This window comes from Pleurodeles waltl, chromosome 5, assembly GCF_031143425.1.
Source record: "Pleurodeles waltl isolate 20211129_DDA chromosome 5, aPleWal1.hap1.20221129, whole genome shotgun sequence".
Classification (NCBI taxonomy): domain Eukaryota; kingdom Metazoa; phylum Chordata; class Amphibia; order Caudata; family Salamandridae; genus Pleurodeles; species Pleurodeles waltl.
The window spans coordinates 385,339,401-385,365,816 of NC_090444.1; the positions used below are offsets into that span (position 1 = coordinate 385,339,401).

The 26,416-nt window shown below is 42.1% G+C and overlaps 1 protein-coding gene across 4 annotated transcripts in view; it reads right to left on the reverse strand.

The window, feature by feature from the left end:
* PLCB4 (phospholipase C beta 4) overlaps positions 1 to 26,416 on the reverse strand; it is a 985,968-nt gene that overhangs the window by 871,529 nt on the left and 88,023 nt on the right. For 3 of the 4 annotated variants that reach the window (XM_069234142.1, XM_069234140.1, XM_069234141.1), the window contains exon 2: positions 23,448 to 23,514. The exons of the other annotated variant lie outside the window; for it this stretch is intronic. The gene's annotated coding sequence lies outside the window, so the exon portion shown is untranslated. The remainder of the gene's footprint in view (positions 1 to 23,447; positions 23,515 to 26,416) is intronic. 4 annotated transcript variants of the gene reach the window in all.

Consider the following 26,416-nt stretch of genomic DNA (forward strand, 5'->3'; position numbering starts at 1 on the left):
TCAGCCCAAGCTCCTTTCTTACAATATAGCACAGTCTCAGTCCACTCGTGCCTCTTGCACCAGATGATTCAAAGCTGTAGATGGAACTGACCAGGAACCTAATGTCATAGAACAAGCAGGCATTCTGCAGGTGCCTGATGCAGAAATATGCGTATGTTCACAAGTATTTGGTAACTTCTTGTGTGCAGTGTAAGAGGTCTGCTCAGGTAAGCACTGGGTCAGCGTGAGTAGTGTGAGAGCAACATAAGAGGTCTGAGTGCAGAGCGAAAAGTGTGTCCATGTGAGCACAGGATCAGTTGTGTGAGTGGAAGGTGGGCTCATGTGAAGGCACGATTAATTGCCATGTAAGTGCAGACTGAGGAGTGAGTGTAGGGAGAGCTCAGCCCATGTGAGTGCCTGGTGACCAGTGTGCCAATGTGCATACAAGATGAGCAATGTGCGGATGTGAGTGCATGGTGAGAGCAGTGAGTGCTAGGGTAGTGATGTTAGTGAAGGGTGAGTGATGTGTCCATTTGAGGTTGAGTGGAGGATGAGAAGTAGGAGCGCAAGGTGAGCGGCATTAGTGCAGGGAGAACTATGTGCCCTTGTGAGTTTCAGCAGGCTACTGTGCAGTGAAATGGAAGAGTGAGCTGTGTGATTGATGGGTGAGCAGCATACAAATATGAGTGCATTGTGAGAGGAATGAGTGCAGGATGAGTGGTATGAGTGCAGGGAGAACTATGTGCCCGTGTGAGTTTCAGCAGGCTACTGTGCAGTGAGATGGAAGAATGAGCTGTGTGATTGACGGGTGAGCAGCATGCAAGTGAGTATGAGTGCATTGTGAGAGGAATGAGTGCAGGATGAGTGGTATGAGTGCAGGGAGAACTATGTACCCTTGTGAGTTTCAGCAGGCTACTGTGCAGTGAGATGGAAGAGTGAGCTGTGTGATTGATGAGTGAGCAGCATACAAATATGAGTGCATTGTGAGAGGAATGAGTGCAGGATGAGTGGCATGAGTGCAGGGAGAACTATGTGCCCTTGTGAGTTTCAGCAGGCTACTGTGCAGTGAGATGGAAGAGTGAGCTGTGTGATTGACGGGTGAGCAGCATGCAAGTGAGTATGAGTGCATTGTGAGAGGAACGAGTGCAGGATGAGTGGTATGAGTGCAGTTAGCAATGTACCAATATGAGTTTCATTGCAGGTTGAGGAGCAATAGTGTAGGATAAGCACTATGCCCATGTTATTTCCTGCAGATCATTTTCCCATGTGATTTCAGGATGGGTGGTGTGAGTGCAGGGTAAGCAATGTGCCCATCTGAGTGCAGGGTGAGTGGTCTGCCCATGTGTGTACCGGCAGACGATAGTCCCCATATAACTGTAGGGTAAGCGGTAAGAGGGAAGGGTGATCTGTATGAGCGATGTGTGAGCAAAGTGTCCATGCGATTTAATGGTGAGCAGGGTGTCATTGTGAGTGCAGGCTGAAAGGAGTAACTGAAGAGTAAGTGGTGTGAGTGATGTGACCCTTGAGTGCAGGGTGACCGATATAAGTAAAGGGTGAGCTGTATGAGTGACTGATGAGCAGAGGGCCTGTGTGAGTGCAGGGTGATTTGTGTGCCACTGTGAGTGCAGGGTGAGTGGTCTAAATCTATTCTCATTATCATACAGAGTGAGCAGTGAGAGTGAAGGGTGAGCTAGGTGAATGAGGGGTGAGCAGTTTGAATGCAGGCTTATCTATCGCTAGACATTCTAACTCACCTTACACGTGGAAGGAATAGGCCGAGCAGGCACCGCAGGATGGTGGGAAACAGTGAAAAGACACAAAGCCCCCTAAAACAGTAAAAGGTCTTTTGAAGACCTGTGAAATATGTGGATGCCAAGATTTCTCCGCCAACACCTGCCAAAGCTGAGTCAAAGGCAGGTGAACAACTAGGTGTCCTTGCAGCTGAAGCTGAATAGCCCAGTCTGAGACATGCAACAGGGGTGGAAGGTTAAAGCCTTTTCAGCCCAATGGGCATTGCATGCTTGGTTGTGGACAGCTCTATTGCAAGCAGGGCTGAGGCAACCTTTCTCTGGGATGCTTTTGTTCGTGAGGAAAGCGTGTGTCTGAGCATCTGATCTGTGGAGATCTTCACTGATTATCAAGGGGTTCGTTGTCTTTTTTGGTGAGTTTGGAGATGCACTGAAAATGTGTATTATTGCCTTTCTGAAGGTATATGTAGTATATCGCTGTGTGATGTTTTTGTTCAGCAGTAGCTAGTGACAAACAGTTGTTCTCAATGTGTACATTTGGTAGCATTTCGGTGGACCTTCTGAACTTTTGTTGCAGATTAGTAATTTCATCTTTTCTAATGAGTTGTTTTACTGCATGGTTTAGTCTTGAGTGTACGCAATGTTGCAGGCTTTGTTAGTGTGCAGGGGAATTTCACGACTTCATTACAGTCATGCCCATAGTTCTCTCCAAGGGTTCAGATGTTGTGCAAGGCTTTTTCGTGGAGGCATTTCAAAAATTGGGTTAATTTTCCAGAAAAACTGAATGTTATTTCTATTTAGGTGATTGATTGTGTGCTCATCATGTTGTCAGCTTATTTTAAACTGATACTGGTTGATTTTTCATTGGGCGTTTTCAGAAAAATATGAATTCAATTCTGTTTGTTTTCGGGCTTCGCGAGTTCTAGTAGTTTAAGAGAATGCTATCCCTCTGTTGTAGGTCTTTGGGGACAGGAGAATCAGATTAGCAGAATGCAGCAGTCAGCAGTTTCGAAAGGTTTGAAATCTTTAGCTCCAGAGGCAAGGAAACCCACCGCGACTAGTACTCAACAGGCAACTATGCCAGTATGTCTACTTGACGCGGTTGGTGAATGCATCTGACATTTGTGATCTGAATCTTCATTACCTGTGAACATACATTACTACTAAGCAATTTACCTGTGTTGAACTCAAAGGGTGACATGCTAAGATTGTCTTGCTGTGTTTCAAACTTGTGACTTTCACAACACTGTAGATATCTGTGGCAAACATCAACACGCTAAACCATCTATACGGTTTATAATCGGTATGAGCAAACGTTCTGTTTGCTCATACAGATTATACCCAACCCACCAGATTATAACCAACCCACCAGCCTTTACAATTACATTTTAACTCCATTGCACCTCCTTGAATGAGTTGAAAGCACCACAGGATATGCAGGATGGATGCTGTGTGACTCCGTGTGACAGCAAAGTGTCAAATCCTGTTTAACCGGTCTGTAAAGGTCACTGTAAGGGTATTGCTTCTAAAATAAGATAGGTGCAATAAACTTGTGGCCCAGCCTTAGAATCATAGTGCGGACTGAGCCATAAGCAGATCTGCAAGTGATAGTGCATGCTCAATGCTTTAGGCCCAGTCGGGTGCTTCTAATGGTAATGGTCAGGTCAGAAACTACACACTAGTGCACTGACAGGAACTTAACGATCCCTTGATCGAAATCATCTGCACACAATAAGGGAAAGTACTACAAAATGGATGGAGATTAACATACATGGTGATTCCAATGGGGTCAATATGACCAGGGGCATAAACTTCTATTGGTGCAGTAAGTGCAGTGACGCCAGGTCCTAGTGCCCTGAAGGGCTCTTTGAGCTCTGATAATGGCCCTATTTTACCACCCCAACACTAGTCGAAGGGTCCATTTTACTTGCTTAGCACCAGAACACACGGCTTCCTTACTAGCTACTGAACGTGACTGCCCTAGATAGCCATGTACCTGCCTTGGTAGGACCTGAGAATCACTTCCGCGTTAGCCGATCTCTGAGCAGCGCTCGCCCAGCAGCACTTCAGCAGCAGCAGCCTAAGTCCCCAGTGCTGGAGACAAGAGCCATTTCTCATTACCGTGAAGGCCTGAGCGAGATAAGCAACAATCCCACTGCCTTCCCGGCATTATTATTTCCATCACATCATTTATTCGCTGCATGACACAAAATCTCCTCATCTCAACCCTGCATTTAACTTCGGGATTTCCTCACCTCAAAGCTAAGCCCAAACAAAAGGAATGAGCCGGAAACTTAAGAAAACACACGCACAGCAACGCCCCTTATCATTTTTTCGACATTACTTCATCTACTTGTTAAATTTCTTGGAAATAAAAACAAAACACCTTATTGCATTTCTGCTTTTTACGTCACGCTCCACCAGGAAAAGAACAGAAATAAAATGCTATCACTCCCAGCTCCTTCTTTATTTCACTTGTGAAGTGATATATAGAGTGACTGTGGTAACTTTGCCCATAATGTGGAAGCCTTGACGCAGGAGGCTCAGAGTCCAAAGTTCATATGTCAAATTTCTGCGATGGCCCCTCCAGGCCACTGTCCATGAGAGTGTGTGATACATGACATTTAAGAATTATTAATAATCCCAAAGCCGAATCCTTAATATACACACTGCCTCCTTTACAGAAGGTCCAGTAAAATCATAATTATGCATATGTATCACATTATATTGTGATGTCATCATGTGGTATTTCGTACCTGATGCTCACTGTGTTGTGCTGACGTAAAAATATACCACCATTATTTGATCCGCTGACAGAGTTGCCCCACTGAAACCAGCTAAAACCAACAGCACCTCCAAGCTCAGAAACTCCAAACGCACCTTCCACCGACTAAAGAAACAATGGCGCGTGACCAAGGACCCCTCCAACAGAGCAACCTTCAAGGCAGCCCTCAACAACTACCACCACCGCATCGAGGCAGCAAAAAGAGCGGCAATCAGTGCCTGCATCAACACCACAGCCAAACACACAAAAGAACTCTTCAGAATCATCAAAGAGTTCTCTACCTGACAGCCACAGAGACCACCAATCACTCATCCCAGGAACTCTGCGATACCCTCTCATAAGCATGATCACCACCACAACCATACAACAATTTCAACCTCCAACTCCCCACCTCTAGCCTAAATAGCATCTCTCAAGCAACGAACACCAGTCACACGATAACCTCCTGGTTCCCAATTACTACATAGACTACCACTACCATCATGTCATCCATCCACTCCAGGGTACCCAGCAACCCCTTCCCTCACCGGCTTTTCAACCTCAGAGCCAACACCATTAGCACGGACCTAACCCACATACTCAACATCTCCATCTCCATGGCAACCTTTTTCGGATGAATGGAAGCACGCAGAGGTCAGACCCCTCCTAAAAAAAACCTGCACTGACCCCAGCGACCACAAAAAACACAGACCGATCTCCCTGCTCCCCTTTCTGGCCACAATGCTCGAGAAACCAACAGCTCACTGACTACCTCAAACGAACCCCAATGAAACCACCTTCTCGGCGCCTCACAATCAGGATTCTGGGCCAACCACAGTACGGAGAATGCACTGATCACTGCCACGGATGACATCAGGACCCTCCTTGACCGACGAGGACAGTCAGCAGTTCTGATCCTTCCGCACCTCTCTGCAGCGTTCGATACAGTCTTCCACCACACTCTCCTCAACAGACTCCACAACATAGGCATTCAACAAAACGCCCTTAACTGGGCACTTCTTTCCTCTGAGGCCGCACGCAGGGCACCCGCCTTCCACCCCTCACTTCTATACCCCAGAACGTCACCTGCGTCATACCCGAAGGATCCTCCCTCAGCCCAACCCTGTTGAACATCTACATGACCTCCCTCACAGACATCGTCAGATCCTATGGACTCAACATAGTCTCCTACGCCGACACTCAACTAACCCTCTCACTCACCAAAGACTCCAAAATGCCAAAGCCAACTTCCGCAAAGCCATTACCACATAGCAACATGGATGAAAAACAGCTGTCTCAAACTAAACACCAACAAAATAAAACTCCAGATCTTTGGGAAGAACAACTTCATATGGGACCACAGTTGGTGGCCAGCAGAACTCGGACAAACGACCTCTCCATCAGACCACACATGAAACCTCTGCATCATCCTCAACTGCCAACTATCCATGAATAGACAAACTCAGTTGTCTCCTCCTGCTTCTACATCCTCCGTACGCTCCACCGAATTTTCAAATGGACCGACACCTGAAAAACAGTCATGCACGCACTGATCATCAACCACTTCAACTATGGCAACTCTCTCTACACCAGAGTGTCCTCCCAGCTTCTTAAAAGACTCCAGATTCTACAGAACATTGCAGCCAGACTCATCCTCAACCTCACCAAGCACTCAAGCATCATCCCACACCTAAAGGAACCTCTACTAGCTCCCCGTCCAGAAGAGATGCCAATTCAAAATCCTCACACCTGCATACAAGGCTCTCCACAAGCTAGGGCCGTCCTATATCAACCATTGACAGAGCTTCTACGTCCTAGCAAGACAACTATGCTTTGCCTCGCTAAACCTCGCACACACACCCCGCATCCATTGCAGCCGCAGCAGAGGCCGCTCCTTCTCCTACACAGCAGCCAAGTGCTTGAACAGCCTGCCCCTCCACCTCCAAACAGCTCCCTCCCTGGCAGACTTCAGAAGGAGTCTCAAGACGTGGCTTTTGGCCAGAGACACAGCACCCTCAGTGCCCAGATACCCTTAGGGGTGATAGTGTTGCGCTTTACAAATGCTATGATTGATTGATTGATTGAATCCGACTTGCTGTCACTGCTGGAAGCAGAAATTTTATCCAACATGCTGCTGATATATATACAGTTGCCAAAACATTAAAGAAATGTTTACTTCCTTTACTTGTAGGAATGGTTATACCCAACATTGTGATGTCCTGAGGAGGCCTTCATTTATGTGGCTGAACCGTGTCAATCTTTTTCTAGAGGAATTCATCAAATTAATCAAGTTACAAAACTATAATAATGACAATAAAAAAGACCACTGACTGCGAATTGTAATTTTCAGACATTTGGCATTCATCTCACGAACTGCCTCAGGGTGTATGACGGACAAATGATTTAAATAGATACCCTTCTTTTTAACTAATGATACAAGAACTGTGTGTTCCCTACAAGAATCATGGATAAAGAATGTTGATGTCTTTCACAAACAAGATAAAAATCAGTAAATGCTGTTTGATTGGTATCCTGTATACTTAACAGTATCTTTCGACTATGCCAGTGCTAGTATATTGGGAGTAAAGCTCTTAGGGTGCTGTTTCTTAAAAAGAATGTTATGGAATATTGAGAGCAAATGTATTTGCAATTCTCCAATAATGAGATTTTCCATTATTGTAGATCACTTACTACTGGTCTCAATTTTTGATACAGAGAACATGTGTTTGTTATTGAGTTTAGTGCTCAAGTTTTGTAGGGTGACTAGGGCAACCCCACATTTGGTCTAGATGGTTCTATATATATTCAGTTTGCACCTGTTACATTAACACATATCTCACAACTGCAATTTGTGTACTGAGCACAACAACTCCTATTCCCCTGCATTTCTACTCAGGATAAATCTGGAGTAAAAAGCCAGGTAGACAATGGGGCATGCAAACCAAAATTTGCATCTCAAGCCCCATGTTTGGGCCAGCACTTGTCCTGATAAACTCAGATCCCTGAGGAGTCGTAATACATTGGGTGCAATAAATATTACACCTTTTTCTGTGCTCACTGTAATCAGGGCCTATGAGTCATTCCCTGAAGACATGTTTATAAAGAAGATTTTTTTGTACAAAATACTTCTTTTGATAAACCTGTTCACAGGATCATGTGGCCACTTACTATCTCTAACTACTAGTTGTTGTTAAAAAAGATAAAACCATGAAAATATGTTTACTAGAGCACGCAATGGGGGAATGGTGCAATCACCAAGTGCAATGCTAAACTTGTGCATCTACATTCCAGTGGTGGTTTCATGTGATGAGCACCAGCATTCATTTTGTGGAACAAAACTTAGTTTTCAAGATAGGACCTTCATCAGGACCAATAGCAAGAAAGACAGCAACAGAACACAAAGGAGAAAGCGATGGATAGGTAAACAGTAACAAAGGGAGCAAGCAGGGTTGAGAAAGAACCTGCACGTTTGAGATAAAGATGCAAGAATTGTAGGTTGGTGAAAGAAAAGGGCATGAGGTGGGACCAAGACTAGGCAACCATGGTATGTTCAATCCTCAGCATTCAACAGCGTAGCAGTGGGCCTCTAAAAAATAATTGAGGCCAGTCAACTTTTTTTATATATGTACATTAAACAGTGCTCCAGTGCAATAAGACCTGTGCAGCACCTGTGGAGCACAGGTACAACATCCTCAAGGGGATTTCATCTTTGTTTTCTCATCCTAGGGTTCTGGAGGCAGGGTGGAAATTTTGTGGTTGTGCTCCTTAATCGAGCATGACTGTCATCTGCTTACTGGGCTTAAGTGGACTGACAGATGACAGCAATGTGTTAATAAAAAGGCAGGGCAAGCTTTTTTCATGGCCTTTGTGCAGGCAAAGCTGCCTACTGGTGAGCGCCCTCTCAACTGGATTACCAGTCGCTCTCAACTGGATGCATCACTGCATCCATTTCTATGTTGATGTCACATGTCTATGCATAATTTGTGTGTAGCATAAGGAATAAGGGGTCTGCATTTCATGGTTGATTCTCCTTCGAGTATTTCTGAAGCATTTTGATAAGCTGGAAGACAGTAGTTGCCTCTCAAGTGCAAAGATAGTGTTTCACCGTGTCCAGCCATTTAATTTCCCCTGATGTGAAAACCCATCAGGAAACAAAGGGGCAGATTTAAGAGCCCCTAGTGCCACATTAGCGCCGCCAAAGCGTCATTTGTTTTTTTACGTTAATGCAGCGCTAAAGTGGCATTTTCCCCACACTATATCTACAAAGTGGTGCAAAGCATGCATTGCGCCACTTTGTATTCCCTTATGCCACATTATGCCTGCGCCAGGCATAATGTATGCAAGGGGGGCATTCCCCCATTAAGGGGGTGTAAAAATAATTAGAGAAAATCTAAGACATTTCCTTGCACCATTTTTTTCTGGCACTTTTAATGTCTGCTCAGAGCAGGCGTTAAAAGGTGGCTTCCATTATTTATAATGGCTGCTATGTATTCTGCAGGTGTAGTGGCAACATTTTCACGCTACTCCTGCAGAGTACATCAAAAGTGTAAAAAAATGACACTATTGCCCCCTACCCTGCGCCATGGTGCACCGTATTTTAAATAAGGCGCACACATGGTGGCTGTAGGGGATGCGAGACGGAGCAACAAAAGTGGTGCTGCACACTTTACTTAAATATGCCCATAAGTGGAGAATGTAAAGGCCTCTTTCTCTTTTCTGAATGTTTTGGATATCTCAGAGCCTTCCAGCTCCACTCCTCCTCCCTGGAAGCAATAAGCAAAAGAAGCAGAACCACTTGAAACTAGTCCACAAACTGCATCTATAGAGTCTACCACCTCAGAGATGAAACATGGTATAACAAGCACTGCCAAAGTCAATAGTCTAGCTCTAATGTGCCAATATATGTAAGCATAGGCATTAACAAATAGAAAAGTAAGACAATTAATGTGACAACGTCTTATGGTGAGCCCCTGCACCATTGAGTGTGTGTTCCTTGCTGTAAGGTCATCCCATTCCCACTCCCTGGTCTGGGAGAGTATGACTGGGTTGCAGATTAAGACAGAAGCTGCAAATACCGGGAGCAAGAAGCTGCACTGCAGTGGGTCCTGCCTGTAACTCTACAGGTCCCATACAGCTCCCCAAAGCATGGTGCATGACTCACAGATTCCAAGAGTGCACATGGTTCTGTTAAACCGCACCCCCATGATTGGTGGAAATGACCATGGGTCTTGTAAAGTAGGTTCCAAGGACAATTGTAATCCTCCAACAGACTTCATATCAGGTGCTTGTGGAGCTGCTCTCCATTTCAAGCGGCACCAGGAGTCTGTCCACATCTCCACTGGGTTAGTGGTCGTATTTGGACCAGTGTACAGTGCTACAGTGCTGTTGGGATTGTCACTGCTCCTGACTCAACCATGACCACTGTGTGAAATCAAAGAGGAGTCTGGAAGTATGTGCACTTTTTTTACAGAGATCCTAACAACATAGAAGGAGATCTTCAGAAGGAGAGTTGAGGGCCCATCCTCGCCGACTGGGGCCCTCCAGCCTAACAACAAACTGCCACAGAAATAATGAATAGTAGGAAGGCTTTGGCCTTATTGACTTTGTAATAGAAAAAGTGAAATATATTTAGCCTATTTGGAACTCTAGACCATGTCTGACCAGGTCAAGAGGGATCTTCTTTGGGCTACATAATGGAACTGGGACTGAAGCATTCCATTTTAACTGGACTGGACAGGCTTACTGATGTTCTTTGTGCTATCGTCCACACAAGAAGTAAGTGGGCTGTCACAGACTCCTGAAGGATATTCTGTCATGCATTCTAGTCCCTATTTTTTTTATTTCAAACGCTCAAAAAAGGGCTGTTTTTAGTGTCAGTACAGATGTCACGTGAGTTGGTATAATGTACTTACTACTGCTGCTTCATTAAAATGATAATACAGTCTCATGGCCCTGCCTCTTCTGGACCCTTCATTCTATGATAAATACATATTCAGTTTAGGAACGAAACTGAAGCATCAGCACGGTGGCTGTTCTACCCCATCATTGGTAGTCTTTCTGAATTTCAGTGAACTTTTATTTTCTAGCACGGATTGTTGGGCACCTACTTAAAATGGACAACTCAAACAGGTGATCTGGTGCTCGGCAGGGACATCCTTTTCTGTAAAATGAGAGGTGACACCCCCACTAGCTTCCAAACTAGCCTCCCTCATCACAGTCTTAAAGGGGCAGCCACCTAGACACTCTCAACTCGAGCCCTGGTTGAATGCCAGGGGTAACATTTGGGATGCATAGTATGACATAGAGAAGCTGCCCATTGGCTTCCTCCTAAACATGGGTGCATATAGGCTTAGGAAAACGTAGGGTGCCCTTTGTGTTCATTTATTTAGTACAATGTTCTTGACCATTACCAATAATCATTTCTGGTGTAATCCTTTATGAACATTAATTCGAGTGAAGGAGTGAAGTAGAGTAAAAGGCTTATAAGTATTACCAATAAATCTGTGTTTAGGGTTACTCGTAAATGATTTCACACACTTACTTTAGTGTAAGAACAGCATTTGCGAGATGGAGGATGAGTTGTGCCCACAGATGACAACCCCTGTCCCCATGTCTTCCTGCTGTGTTCTTTCTTTACAGCCTGCATGGGGGAATACACAAGGTTTCACAGCAGAGGAGCCCTAAGAGGATTCAAGTGAGCCCCTACATTTAGACGAAGGATTCTGCTATCCCAGACACATTTCTGAGGAGAGAAAGACGGACCTAGTCTGATTGGCTGGACCTCTGAATTTGTGATGATACTGTGGATACTAAGAGGCAGCAGGCATCAACCCAACTGCCCAGCTTTAGAAATATAAGCCGGAGCTGCACTTCAGTTCATTGAACATCATTTGGGTAAAGAGTCTGTGTGCTCCTTCTGAATATACTGCCCATTTCCTTCCGGCTATAATTAAGATTTTAGCAGCTCTACTGTTAGTAGCATTCCTCTTCATGGAAGATGCCAGCCGGTCAAAGATACTGCTTAAGAAAAACTGAGCTTGCTCTACCCCTCACCATGGGACAGAGACAGGTTGCTGAAGGAGTTACTTTGACAATCACAGTTGTTAACAGACATCTGCTGAGTTCCCCAAACCCCTGTCCAGAGATGGAGGCAGACTGTCTGATAGACTGCTACATAGTATCAGAACACTGTAGCCAAAATATAATCTGACATAAGTATGTAGTCCTGAATACAGTGCTTAATTTGTAAAAGAATGAGTGCCAGTGCCCAAAACTCTACTCAGACGTCACTGGTTGACGCTGCTAAATGTCTGTGCGGTTTTTAATCCACTTCATGCCTCCTTACTCCGCTACTTGATACTATCCGCTCCTTTAGTTCACTCTTCCTGGTTCCTCCTTCCTCCGTTTGGGACGGTTTTCCATCTTTCTCTTCCTGTCTTGCCCTTTGATTGTTTTACTCTCTCTTGCCATCGGGAAATGTCTGATGCGAAAAATAAGTGCCGGTCCCCAAAAATGAGTGCCAGTGGTCCCCACCAGCAACTACAGGCTCAAACTAGGCACTGCCTAAATATTCTTAACAAATTATAGAGGACAAGATATTTATGTTAGACAATATTCTCTGAACATTTTTTGTATACAATATTCTGAAATGCAACCTCTCTCTGCATTGAAGTTTGTTTATGCTCCATTTACCTAGCTCCCCTTTTGACCAATCTCATGATCTCTAATTCCTATGCCTTTTGTGGTTTGTTGTGGTCAGTTAAGAGTGCTTTGTGTTCCTGACCTTGTGAGTTGTCTATCTTCCATACCATGTGAAGATCAGTATGCCTCTACGGCTCCTTTCACTACACATATGGGGCCATATGTACAAAAGCTTTTTCCCATAGACACAGAATGGGTAAAATCCTTTGGTACATCTGGCCCATGGATTTCAATACCCTTTCCCCTTCATTTACAAGTTCTGCAGATACTGTTAGTTGAATTTCAAGAGACTGTCCTCTTAGTTTACAGGCACTGAAGGTACTGCATTTTGACTTGGCATTATGTTTTTGTGGTATATTGTTTTAGACTGCCAGACTCAAAGTGAGATTACTTGTTCACTGTCCCACATTATGATACATGGGTGGATTGCGTTTTGTATTGAACTTTCTTGTTTTCCACTGGTTTGATTACTGTTTCAACTATAAATATGTTTAAGTTATATCAGATGTTTTGAATGTGCTATGAAAAACATAATTCTGGCTAGAAATTTAAATTTCATTGCAATTGTAATAATACGTGTACCTAGACTAACGCCTTCTCTGAGGTCAGCCTTAAACTGCTTCCCCACATCTACCCAGAGACCGTTATGAAGGTCTGAGTAGGTCCTACTTTCCGCTGCTGACTTTGAATCATGAGTTCTCACTGCTACTGACCCCAAGTTTCAGTGGCCCCTTTAATTATGTGTTTTGGAGAAAGTGGCCTGGCACTAACTGTTAATGAAATCACTCACAGTTAGTGAAGAAAAATGTGCAAGGAGTGACGGTCTCTGTTGATGGACAAACACATCAATAAATATTGAGGGGCAGTGTGTTCCCCTGCACCTTGTAAAACCCACCAAAATGATGAGACAAGCTAATGAAGCTCTGTTTTTAATTCAGCATAAGACTGTGGCAGGTTTTACTTCGAACCATTTTTTTAGCCTCACGTGGCAATTTACTATATAAGGTATCATATGTTAAATATATTTTAACCTAGTTTGGGTCTTGATTTTAATCAACATTATATCCTTGCATTACAAGAGAATACCCTCTGTTGTGTTGCATTCGAAAAGTGATGTTACCTTTTAAGATGAGACTATCTTTATACTCTCTATACATGTTTAAATAGATTTAGGTTCGATTTAGTAAAGAATTGAGTGGTGTGAGAAGGCTGAAATAATTTCAATAAGTAAAATTCATGCTGCAGTTAATTAAAGACGTGCGATAGGAACTGCTTTACAATTATATTTAACCAAAATAAACATATGCCGACTTTGATCACCATCACATTCTTTATACTGATATTAATATATGTGTATTGTTTTGCTCATCATCCAATGGTGACATTAGCGTAAACCTCTTCAAGGATCCCAAAAATAAGCGGCAAGGGTTTACTGAGCTTTTCTTTTGAAACCCGAGTAAACCGACTTAGGTCTAGTGACAGAATAGTTTATTGCTCTAGGGCATTTCCACCAGGACAGTGACTATGTCACATGCTACGGTAAATAGCTGTTCCTCAAATCGTGTAAATAGACATTTTCTTCCATGATCCAATCAGCAATCCACCTAACCAAACGAGATCCACCAACATGCTCAGAACAAGTACATTTCAAGCAGATTAATAACTCTTGTTCCAACTTTCTGAAAATAACAAGAACTCAATACTATAGGAACTCAAAAGCGTACATTGAATAATCTCACCATAAAAGCAGATGAAAACGTATCAAAATAAGATAGCTTTTACGTATAGCGTCCTCAAAGCTAGCATTTCTTCTTCTTCTTCCTCTTTTATAGGGGATCGATGCTAGTGTGAAAGGCAAGCTTATAGGGAATCTAAGTCATAAACTTATATTTACACTGTGAAGTGAAATGGGCAGATGCGAGGGGTCAGAAGTCCTTATCCATCACTCATTTCCAACTTCGCATTATGTTGGCTTTAGCTCTTTTTACTTATGGTTCACACATTACTGCTTTCATAGGAAATCACTGCATTATTCTTCCTGGTGGTAAAAGAAGGTCTGGGAGAAATCTAATTACACTTGTGAAATTTGTGTAATACAAAATTTGTGAAATTTCTCGAAATTTCACATGCAATTTGAAATTATTGTTTTTGCATATCGAGGCTTGTTAGTGAAGAAAATGCCAGCTGCTAGACATTTTCTGCTCGGACCAGTCTTCTACATGTATCTTGTGAGTCTTTTTTATGCAAAGGTGCCTTAGCATGTAGGTCACATGAGATAGCACAAACCTCTAAAAGCATAATTTCACAACATTTTCTTGGAAATTCGAGAGCAAGATTATGCCATTTTCTTCAGCTGTAGCTGAAATGTATTACCACTTTGTAGCCTTACACGCTAAGTAAGCATATGAAGGAATAAAAGCATTTTTGTATAAATAATTCAGTCACTGCATCGAAAACATATAAAAATAAGAACTTCAGCTCATTTGATCATTTCTGAATTTTCTTCAGTGAACATGTCTAACGAATTAATTGGCCATAACACAAAGTGCTTCTTTGCCGTTGTGTATTCCGCTTACATGGAGCTGCTAACGATCAGTTGCAATGTCTTCAGCAGGTTAAATATTTACCTATTTACTTTGACTCACTTCATTTACCTTTGGAACTGAAAAGCTAAGAAAGTTGAAGACATCACTTATCAATCACCTTAATTTTCAGGCATAATGCCTCAAGTGCAATCATACTAATGTTGGACTATCTCTCTCTCACCCTCAATCTCTATAGTCTTCCTACATTACCAGTCTCGGATGGATCTTGTGACTTTTTAAAATAATCATAATATATTTTTGCTAGTTGAAGTTTTTGGGGCCACCAAGTTATGTTATGGCAAATAAAAAAAAACACAGTCTTTTGAGATGCCACCCGAGTTTCGTTTTTAGGCACTAGCTACAGATTGTTTCAAGCATCACTGCCTATCTGCTCATGGAATTCACACCCAAGACTCAGGAGTAATGCAAAGTAACCTTTTCTTCTGCAAAGCTAGAACTTCGGTAGGTCCTGAATCATTACATTTCTGACCTACATGTTTGCATTATGTGCCCGAAAGGGTAAAAAACAAAGAGTGGAAACACCGTGTTAGGAGGGAACCACGGAATGAACAATTCGTTAATGGAATGGGTTGAAAAAAGTTAATCAAACTGAAGGGCTTTTTCCATTTGAAATGGTTTTGTTGAGCGGGGCTTCTTAAGATAAAACAATAGCATTTAAAGAGTCCCCAAAAGTATGTGAATTACAGTAAATATTGCAAACTAACGTGGCAACGAGAGCATCGTTGGCCATCTTCTTTGCTCAAGCAACTCAGGGTTAACAATTACTGGTGCTATGGATATATCCACCTTTATCACTTCAATATTCACTGCAGCCCATTCCATTAACCCATGCCATCTTCTCACTCACTGCTAGATATTTGCCCTCCTAATCTTTTAGTTTGCTGAAACTCCAATCGAGATCTTAGCCCTCAGAAGGTTGGACTACTGAATGTATCCTTTCATTAGTCCCAGGAAAATGTATCCAGTCTTGCCAAACAGGTGATATTCAACCATTCCAAATCGACCATAACACCCTTTCAGACACCAAACAGGGTGCCCCTACTAACACCGCCACAAAGCCTAAAATTCAAAGTGACTTAGTGCGAAGCTCCAATTCACAGGGAAAGTCCCTCTTTTTAGAACACAACAGTAGTTATCCCCACTCACAACTGCAAATCTTCAAAACAAGGCTTCTACATCACAGGGTTTGGATTTCAATTTCTCCGGTGCAAGGAGCGTCTAGAATGTATATGTTCTCTGCTTTGAATGGCCTACAGCTGAAAGAGAGGTGATACCACCTACCACTCTCTTACTGTGTGCTTGTGGTGACCAGTCTTTAACAGGGACTTCGATGGTATCAGGAGGCTTGGTTTAGTAATTTGCCTGTGTAAAGCTTCATCTATGCCAGGGAAGTTCACGTCATTTTTTATTTTTGTGTTACACATAATTCATGAAAATTGTTTTTTAAAATATTTTCTCGTGGAATACTCGTTCACATAGAAAATGTCTTGCTGAGAGGCATTTGATGCTCACACCTGTCTCCTGCTGTTACCCTATGAGATGTTTTTACGCAAAGTTCGTGCTCACAGAAAAAGTCATGCAAAGTAATGGAAAGACATATTTTGCTCTATAAGTGTAATACTATGTAATTTCACAAAATGGTGCACATTCTTTTAAGGAATTTCATTAAGTTTCAACAAAAAAGTTATGTGATTGTGCACATTTATACTGAGTAGTCATCTTTGAGTGTGCTCAAGTACCTACTTTATCAGCTGGGTTCTGGGGTTCTCTGACTTCAACAACAAGTCCGATCTCAGAGGGCTTTCGGGCTATTTTTTGCCCCTTCTGAAAATTGCCTGAAGTAGGCATAAAATGTAGAACACTGGCTGAAAGTTTAAATTCTGAGAATCCTCCAAAAGGCCTTTTGTCCTCTCGTGTGCACTGAAGTGGGAGCATGCATCAAGGCAAAAGGAATTCTACCAGGTGTGCTTTAATAGGACTTGTGCATCCCACAGTGCAGAAGTGGCCTTTAGCCACACTTGTAATATCAAATAGCACGATCCATGCTTCACCGTATCAAAAACCACAATCTCTACATTGTGAGACTTGGGGAGGACTGGCACTGCAAGGACCTGTTGTGATCTCTCCCCATTGCTGAACGCTCGACTGTGCATACCTCTGGTTGCCTTCAGTGAGGGCCTTTAGTCAAATTTAAATCTGTTCCCTGGTCTCAGAGTTGGAGAGGTTCGGAGTACATTCTAAGCTCCAGCTCCGACAGACAGTATCTACAAGTTACCCAGTGGTTGCAGAGCAGTACTCCCAGCACGACCTGCTGCATGGAACCCCCTTGTTCAACTGTGGCTGAGGAAAATAGTGAACACGGCTGGTGGGCACCAAGCTCTGATACCAAAACGTGAAAGCTATTGCTTTGTGCTGCAATATGTTGTCCAGTTGACTTGCACCTCTTGCCTTGCCGCATAAGAAATTGTATACACAGTGGCCCTTCACTGCTGTGCCTAGTACATCATGGTGTTTGGGCCCCAGTGTGCATCTATGGATCCACAACAAAGACTTCTGTTTACGAGTGATTTCCTTCCTTGTTGGTTTTGGCAGGGAGATGACAGTATCAGGAAGAGGCAAAGTGACATACAAAATGTTAAAGCAAAACTGAGCAGAGAGGGCTGTGGCGACCGCACATCAATGTACTGCCGACGGAGCGATCTCTCAACCTCTCAGTCTGACCACCACATCCCCCACCACTGGCGCTGAAGCACGCAAATGTACACTCACATTAATCATAGTTTACGAGAGCCTACATCTTCTTGCAGGGTGCCCTTGTGCAGAGATCTGGGTAGGAGAATGTAAATAGATAATTCCCTCGTCTCCTATTTATCCTCAGAAGTCTAATTGACTTTCTAGTATAGCAATGCTGTGACTGTAGTTCCTGATTTAGTGATTTTCTGGTGTACTGTGACTCTTTATGAACAGGGGTTGATGAGATTCAATGTTATTTATTTGGGGAAGTTCCACATTAAATTGAGTAGCCATCACTCTGCACCTACTATAGGGCAGGTTCCATCTCATAATCAATTTGGAAATTGGTGAGAATATTGCTAGATGAAAATAATTGGTAGCTAAGGATACAGAGATTGAGAGTATTAGAGAAAGACAAGCCCATTAGGTGCAGTTAAATGTTGTCAGAAATCGACAAACTAGACAAAGCCACATTTGTCTATGTGAGCAACAATTCACTGGGGTATATTCAACAAGGTATTTAAACCACCTAGGAAGATAACCTGGGAAAGTATAGAAGATGTATATGAAAAATTTAAAGTACTTTATTTGAAGGGTAACAAAGCAGAATGAAAGGCAGATTAAAGTGGTGACGGGGCTAGTAACATAGTTTTCAGAACATGTTCAAATGAGTGAGCATACGGTCACATGATGACTCTCCAAGAAAAAGAATCAGAGATGCTGAGTGTGGCATTGTTAATGCTTAGGGTTGACAGGAAATTTGTAATTTTATTATGGAAAGCTTTAATGACGGCTTCAAGGTGCAGAAAGCTGTCACTAAGATTGTCCTAAATATTTCTCACATTTTTGATGATGAATCTGGCATTGAGAAGGACACCAGCAATGTTGGTAGTGCTCATGTTGTCACTGTTAAAGAACAAGGTCTTAGTGGAACATGGTTTCCTTGTGCTTTTAGCCTCAGAGTAAAGAGGTTTACATCATTATAAATATCTATATTTTAATGCAGATGTGCATGATGCTCATTGTTAGCTGGTGCCTTTGCAAAACAGTAGTTACAATTTTATTGGGCAAATCTGTGTTCCACTAACTCCATGTTCTACTGACTCCTATTAGCCAGAATGGTTGAAGAGCGACCAATTGCATTGGTAACCAGAGCACTAGGGATGGGTGGAGCAAGATCATGTTGTCATAGGGAGGAATTTTAAGTCCTTTAAGCAGATGAAATTGCAGAAGAAAGTCGAGGGCCAATTGTTTTTGGCACTATATGGTCCGTGGAGTACCACAATTTAGTGAACAGTATGCTAGGATAATAGCACATTAACCAAAAATGTTTGAATGCTGGGTAGAGATTCTTCAGTTTCCTTCTGCTACTCATCTGTAGAGGTTCCAGCAGGGAAGAAAAGATCTAAGGAACAAGGCTGTTAGGAGGCACCATCCCTGGGCCTTCGGGGTAGGCATAGTTATGGTAAAGTGGTCAAGCAAGAGTAGCATGAGTATAGCTGATATTAATAAGCCTTTTGGTTTTTTAGTCAATGACTTGTGATCTACTTCCCTTTATTGTGTTCTTTTAATGTGAAATGTAGAGAATGAATATATTTTAATTACAACCAGTGGCTATAGTTATGGATGGATGGATAAACGGATGGACAGAGGGACAGATGAACAGACAGATGAATGGATGGATGCAAGTTTTACCTTTTCAAAGGTCTATTGTAGGGAAAGTTCAGTAATGATTTGAAGGTGCATTGGACTAAAACTGGTAGTTCGCCCTTATGCTAGATTCACAGCATCAAAGTAAAAGGAGCATTTCAGTCAACCACGACACATATAGAGGATAGAAAGGCTGACGTTGGAAAGCCAACTCTCCTACCAAACGCAACGTTTTTTTGTTGTTTATTTCCGCTTTTTTGAAGGAATATTTAGCCACATTGCTAAGGTTTGGGACAACCACCGGATCAGTACAAGTAACATATCCAGTCTTGAGAAGAAATCGAAAATATTGATTACTCTACATTTCTTGCTCAGTTGCTGGAGGACTATGGCAGCCTGAGAACAGGGCTTCGACATCCCAAGATGACTGCCTGGGAACGGACGTTGAGGGTTCCTAATCAAACATATTATTTGTGATGATGGACAGGGCTAGAGATGATAGCCCTAATTATTTTTCCATGTGCCAGAGAGCAGTTCAAAGCAAGGAAAAGGGTTTCCCTTAAATGTCGAAATGTTACCTATTTGCCATACTTTGGGTGATGTTAATGCATATCTAAAACGTGGTGTACCTACTAACAACCCTATACTGCCAGGTACATCTAACACATGCTCGTTCATATAAATCCATGTATAGCAAACTGTTTAACTTTATAAAATACCTGCCTTTTTAAAAAGCATTGAGCCTTGTTTTAAAGGTCCAGAAAGCACCAAATCATAGTCTAATATGTTAACAATGCTCTAAAAGAGTACCTCCTCATTGGATGCACATACGTTACTGAATGAAGTGATCACACAGCCGTTTCCACTGCAATATTTTGGGCTGGACGCGAACACCTCCTTAGTTTTATTTTTATGCCAAACAAATCCATCCCACTCAGTCCATACGTCTTTCCGTCAGTGGTGCACAACTGTGCCTTGTTCTGCATAATGCTGCACACCTTATACAAATGAATGTGGCGACTGAGCATGAGATCAGGCTCCATATATATAATTTTGTGTCTGATTGTGAATGCCTCGCAGCACTAAATCATATGTAGTTGGAGTTTATCCATTAGATTCTTTCAGCAGGTTCATCTGTTATAAACAGCTTTCAATCTAAAGTTAAGTGGTCTTAATGCAAGAAAACATTTAAATGCAATTATGCAAACTACATACATTTTGCTAATATTAGCATAATTGCAAAGCCAGCCAAACCTTTTGTTGCACACCAATGAAACACTCCTCCCCAAGTATTAGTTTCGAGTTTATGTGTAGTCGTTCTTTTCGCAAATACAGGATGACCCTTGTTGCTTCATGTTACATAGTTTTAGGATTGGTGTGCAACACTGGCAGTCCGGTTGTGGTTTTACTTTTGCAGACCAACAAGCAGTCGGCCAGAGGAAAGCAAATTGGAATAAATTATTTGTGTGTCCTAATCTAGTCCGAAAATGCACCTTACAATATACTTGGTGTTAACTTGTGTTTCTGCTGTCCAATGGGTGAAGTAGAAAAGGCAAAGAATGATGCTGTCTTGTGTGTTCACTTAATCGTCCTTCCATAGTCTAGCAATTCCTGCATCCATGTTCCCGTCAGAACCATCTTGTACAGTGTTATTCCATTGGCGACAGGTAAGAAATATGTGGATAAATTATCACCAAAAGCCTGTCAATCAATGTCTCCGAACCAGTACTTTTTATATTCACACTTTGTGATCTTGCACCTGCAAAGGAACGATTTAGGGTGACCAGATGTTCGAAACCAAAAATTGAGATCGACAATAGACATTAAAGTGGGATTACATGTTGGCATTGGCCATGAACTGGAACAACTACACTGACATATCCTCCAAACAATATGACAAGTATGAGACATAAAAATCTGCATTGTAGACGTTGTGCCCTTTGTTTACTTCAAGAAAGGTTTGTCTAGTTCAAGAAGAATATTACAGACAACTCAAGTTGCTACATGTGTAGTTTATTCTGTCTCATTCTGGCTGAGTTTCTGACCTTTAAAACAGTAAAAAGAGAAAGACAAGTAGCAGAAAGCTAGGCCTGAATAAGCATTAATTTGTGATAATATGTGCCTGCGAGGGAGAGCAATGAAAGGTAATGGAGAGATGTAGAAGAATCCATGAAATAATTATTAAAAAATCTACAATGGGCAACTGAAAACGTGCACGGTCCCTTTTTAAAGCATAAAATAGCATTAAAATTGGGCCAATCTATTACATGTTAAATTAAATGAAAATGGTACAAAAATATTTTCATTATATGACCTCGCCACTCCCTCTGCCCAGCTATGATGAAGCCCAGAGAGAGGCTGGCGAGCCTGGGGATCAGCTGAGGGACCCCTTGGATTCAGATTCGTCCATCCTTATGCCCTGCGGTGCTGCAATAATAATGTTGCACAGCAGAGGGGCCTTCTAAACAATTGACGTTTTTTTCCTGCTCTAAATTAAATGGAGAGGGTTTTTGGAAAAATGACAGTGCACTATATTTTAATATTTTAATGTACACACTCACCAGACAGGCCCCGAAAACTTGGACATGAATTCAAATTACAAAACTGCAGGAAGATGCAGGGAAAGACACCACAAAACCAGGTTTGTCCAGGGAAATCTAAGATGTCTGCTCACCACGGAATGATATGACATTTGGGAAGCTTAGAGTCTCAAAAGGCACTTCTTGCATCAATACATGTATGAGTCAGGGCCATAAGAAATTCTAATATGTTACAATAAATACCACTACATCTACCCACAACTATGTTTGCTGCTAGTACACCATCAAGCAAAGCTTTGTACGTGCTTTAACTCTACCTTGACCTCACTACAATGTGCCCTACTCCTATCCTACGTTCGTTTTTGTGTTATTGTTATTCATCTATCTTCCATTACGTACTCTTTATATATTTAAAATACATTTTTAATTATGTGAATTAATTAACCTTAACTATCCCAAGCATCATTTATAACCTTAAATATAAATATTTTCCATTTGCTTTACAATTATTTTGTTCACATTCTATGCCTACGTCTCATACCAATCCTAACCTATAATTTCTATTTAGTTAATTTCTGTAAACGTAATGACTAATGTTATCTCTTCCATTATACTAAAATCAAAACTGTATATATACAACGTGATCAAGGCTGTGTTGACAGCCGAAACGCGTAGTGATTAAAAGCTTTTGCTTTACTGCTTTCAAGTCCTGAGTGCGCGTTCTTCATTGTTTTTTGTTGTATGTGATTAAAATTACCGGTCTGCTCTTGCCGGTTTTCGGGCCACCTCTCATGGGCCGTCTTTGAGCCCGGAATGAGCATTGGAGTATTATTAGTATTATTATTTTATATATATATATATACATATATATATATATATGCTGCACGTATTTTCTTCTCCAATGTAAAGAAAAGTCAAGACACAAGCGAACAGTTGCAAAATGTATTAACAAAACAGAAACGGTCTTCCTCCCAACGTGTTTTAGCCGTAGCCTTGTTCACGGATGGTGGATATATATATATATATATATATATATATCGTTAATATGTAATGTCAATTACCTGCTGGAGGTCACCAGTAGGGACTTATAGTTAGGACCTAGTTTCCATAGGAAGAGTGTTTTTTGTTTTGCCAATAACTTTGGCGCCACTTGACAAATCTTCACTCGCGCCCTAAGGTAACTATAACTCGCGCCTTCGCCATGCATATCTAATTAATCCACATATTACATCATTAATGACACCTTCTGTGACATCTTGATACTATCACTGCAACATCTGCAATAACATTATTGATGAGAAAACTGTGCATGGTGAGGGCAAGAGTTATAGTCCCTTGAGTTAACCATAGTTCTTAACTGCTGAATTTCAATGATTTTGTGCGAATAAATTCAGAACCTAACTACAATGTCCCTGAAACCTTATATATATATATATATATATATATAAATCGTAACTCAACAAAATTTTAACCCAAAACATTTATTTATTTTCAAGCGAACTTAAATGTCAGTTAAAGTAAAAATGAAAAAGGTAAATCATATGCCGGAATTGAAACCCAGTGCTCTACCTAATCCTCTTATTCATTCATTTTACTAAATAATTTACTTTTTTTTTTTTTTTACTAAAGTTATTTTGATGTGCAAACTAAAAGAGCCAAAGCACAAACAGACAAGTATGTTCAACGTATAGAATACCCTTATACAATGAGGGCATTAGCAACCTACCGTTTCTTCTGTTTGTCAAAAAATTAGTTCTTCGGCGATTTTCATAATGAAGATTCCATTTCGTCCCCTAAAAATATAAAATCAATAGACTTGCTTAACAACAGGAAGTCACCAGCTCCAGCTGACACATCGATCTATTTCTTGGCAAAGTAAAACTCAAGAACAGCTCCGTCATAGCGTTTAAAGATCATGAGTGTCAGTTCTGATTAGGGGAAATAGCGCTCCGAGTCATTTTAAGCAGGCAAAGCAAACGAGAATCGAATCCCTATTTCTCCAATTAACAAAATAAAATACCACCCACCATCGAAGTGACACCAGGAAGCCCTGCAGGTTGGAACTGTAGTTAAATAAAGGGCACTGTAAGGCAAAGCTCGGCGGAACATGCTCAAAGCGTGAGTGTTTTGCAATTCCTCAAGTTTCTCACAAAGGCCTACTCATTTGCCTCGACTTCAAAAACAGATAAGTCTTTTGGCAGCGTTAAGCAAAGGAACAAACAGCAGTATCCTATTTCCAAACGGCTTTCCCTGGGCGCACAAAACCGCAGAAAAAAAGAAAGCACACGCCTACGGTCCGAGAAAAATAATTATGCTGCTTACTTGTGAATTTCAAAGAACACAACCACGAGCAGTTATACAGAAAGAAAAAAGTAAACAAAACATACAACTATAATGCTGCTTACTTTTTTGTCTCGCAAACCTTCCGCAATCAACGTGGTTGCCAGCTTTTAATTTGTAGTTTTATAATAAAATTGATAGTTTTGCGCCCCTTTTACATTTCTGTGAGAAAAAAGATCTCTAACATCCGAACAAGTTGCAAAGTTGAGTTAAAATGGGCTCGCTGGTAAACATTGCATCCATTTTCGCTTTAAAGGCGCGTGAGCCATCACCTGACTCGCGCTTGCCCAGCTGGAGATTTGTCCACCTTTGGCTGTTTCCAGTAGCACCAGATGGGCATGGGGAATGAACGCCTTCTTAAATCCTCTTTTCTCTTCCCAGAGCATGCCTTTAAACTTTGGGCCTGATTACAACTTTGGAGGAGGTGTTAATCAGTCCCAAATGTGACGGATATAACACCAGCCGTATTACGAGTTCCATAGGATATAATGGACTCGTAATACGGCTGGTGGTATATCCGTCACTTTACTGTCACTTTTGGGACGGATTAACACCTCCTCCAAAGTTGTAATCAGGCCCTTTGTCTGGTCTGGTGTTTACCAATCGAATTCGAACCCTAGTTGTTATCCCTCACTTCCCTTGTAAAGGTACATGGCACTTCTGTGTTTGGGGCCACGTCAGTTCTCCACACAAAACAAATAATTCATTATTAATCCGAGACAATCAAACAGTTGACCGTAGGGGGAAAACTCCATCCAATTTTTTTTTAAATATACACAAGTGGCAGTTTGTTCTCGAGGGCGGGGAAGCGTTGCCCCCGCCGTCTGCAGGCTGCGCAGGAAAAACAGAATGGCAATGAAAATATTTAATTGCTATTTTATTCCCCTCCGCAGCGCGCACCAGCCCAAAAACATGCTGGGTGTGTTCTCTGCTGCCGGCAACAGAGGACTGGCTCTGCTTTCGGCAGCAAAGGGCTGGAGTAATGCCTGGCAAGGACACTCCAAAGTGCCCATTTCGTTTTGGCCGGCTGCTGTGTGCTGCCTAAAGCGACCTGTGCACTTTCAAGCTCTCCTCTCAGCTGTCTAGGACATCTAGGTGAAGACCAGACACAGGCCTTCAGAGCCTTCAGGAGCGTGGACGTGCCATCCAATCCAGAGACGTCTTTGATGCTGGTTAATAGCATGAGAGCAGCGCCTGGATTGGTTAGGGGACTCTTCCGGCATCGTGGGTAAGTGGCTTTTATGTTTTTTTTAATGTGCAAAGTTTGTGTAACGCATGTGTTTAATGTTATGTACGTGTGTAGTGCATTTAAGTGTATAGTGCATGTACATGTAGAGTTTGTGTTATAGTGTTATTTGGGCTTTAGGGCAGAGGGGTGGTTTACGTTGGAGAGGGAGGGTTTTTTTTTTTTTTTTTTTGCGAAGTGGTGGGACACTTTACTCACCCCACCACTTTAAAAAGGTACAAGCAGCCGCTGATATACAATACAGCTAAAAAGCAAACTACTTCGAGGCCCTGATGTAGAAAAGTCAGGTCGCAAATCAGCCTTTTATTTTTTTTTGCACACAGACTAGTTTTTATTATGAATTTTTCTCCATTTTATGATGACTGTGAACAAATCACTTGTCTCCTAAAGTGCACGTGCTCACCATTTTGCAAAACCTTCCGCCTCACTATCCTTCCATGGGCCCTCCTCATCCCAGTCCTAACCTATGAAGTTTTGCCCTCCACACAAAAGGAGTTTTATTAGGCTGTTAGTGTTTTAGTTTACTCATGACACACCGTTATTTCTGTGTCGGCGCTCGTCCTGTGCTGCTGGGGCATGTAGCAGCCTTTGTGTCTCCGGCTTCAGACGCGCTTCCTGCTCATGCGCTGAGCTGGGGCAGGGAGCTGCAGTCACATCTGGAGTACGGGCGGAGAAGGGGCCAGCATGATGGCTTCCTTGGTCCTGCATGTGTCTTTTGACACATTTCATCAGGGATAACTGCGATTTATTGGGCAGTCGGATCTCACGAGAAGCGATCCAGTCACCAAGTGCATCCTTAATAAACAGGAAGTACTGGTGTTGCAGTAGCTTGTGCTTTCTGGTGGTTGTCTTAGTGATTTTTTGTATTAAGGCTAAGCGTCTGAAGAAGCCGAAACATTCCCAGGCCCCTGAGCAGGAGGATTCTGAGGAACTCTTACATATTTCACGGGATGATTTACATCTTTAATTAAGGAGGCAGTGAATACTGCATTAAAAGAAAAGGACTTGCATGCCATGCTTCAGAGGTTGGATGACGATGTAGAGGACCAAGAGGACTCTAGAGGCAGATATATACAGTCTGAGCAATTTAAATAAGTCTGGTCCCATAT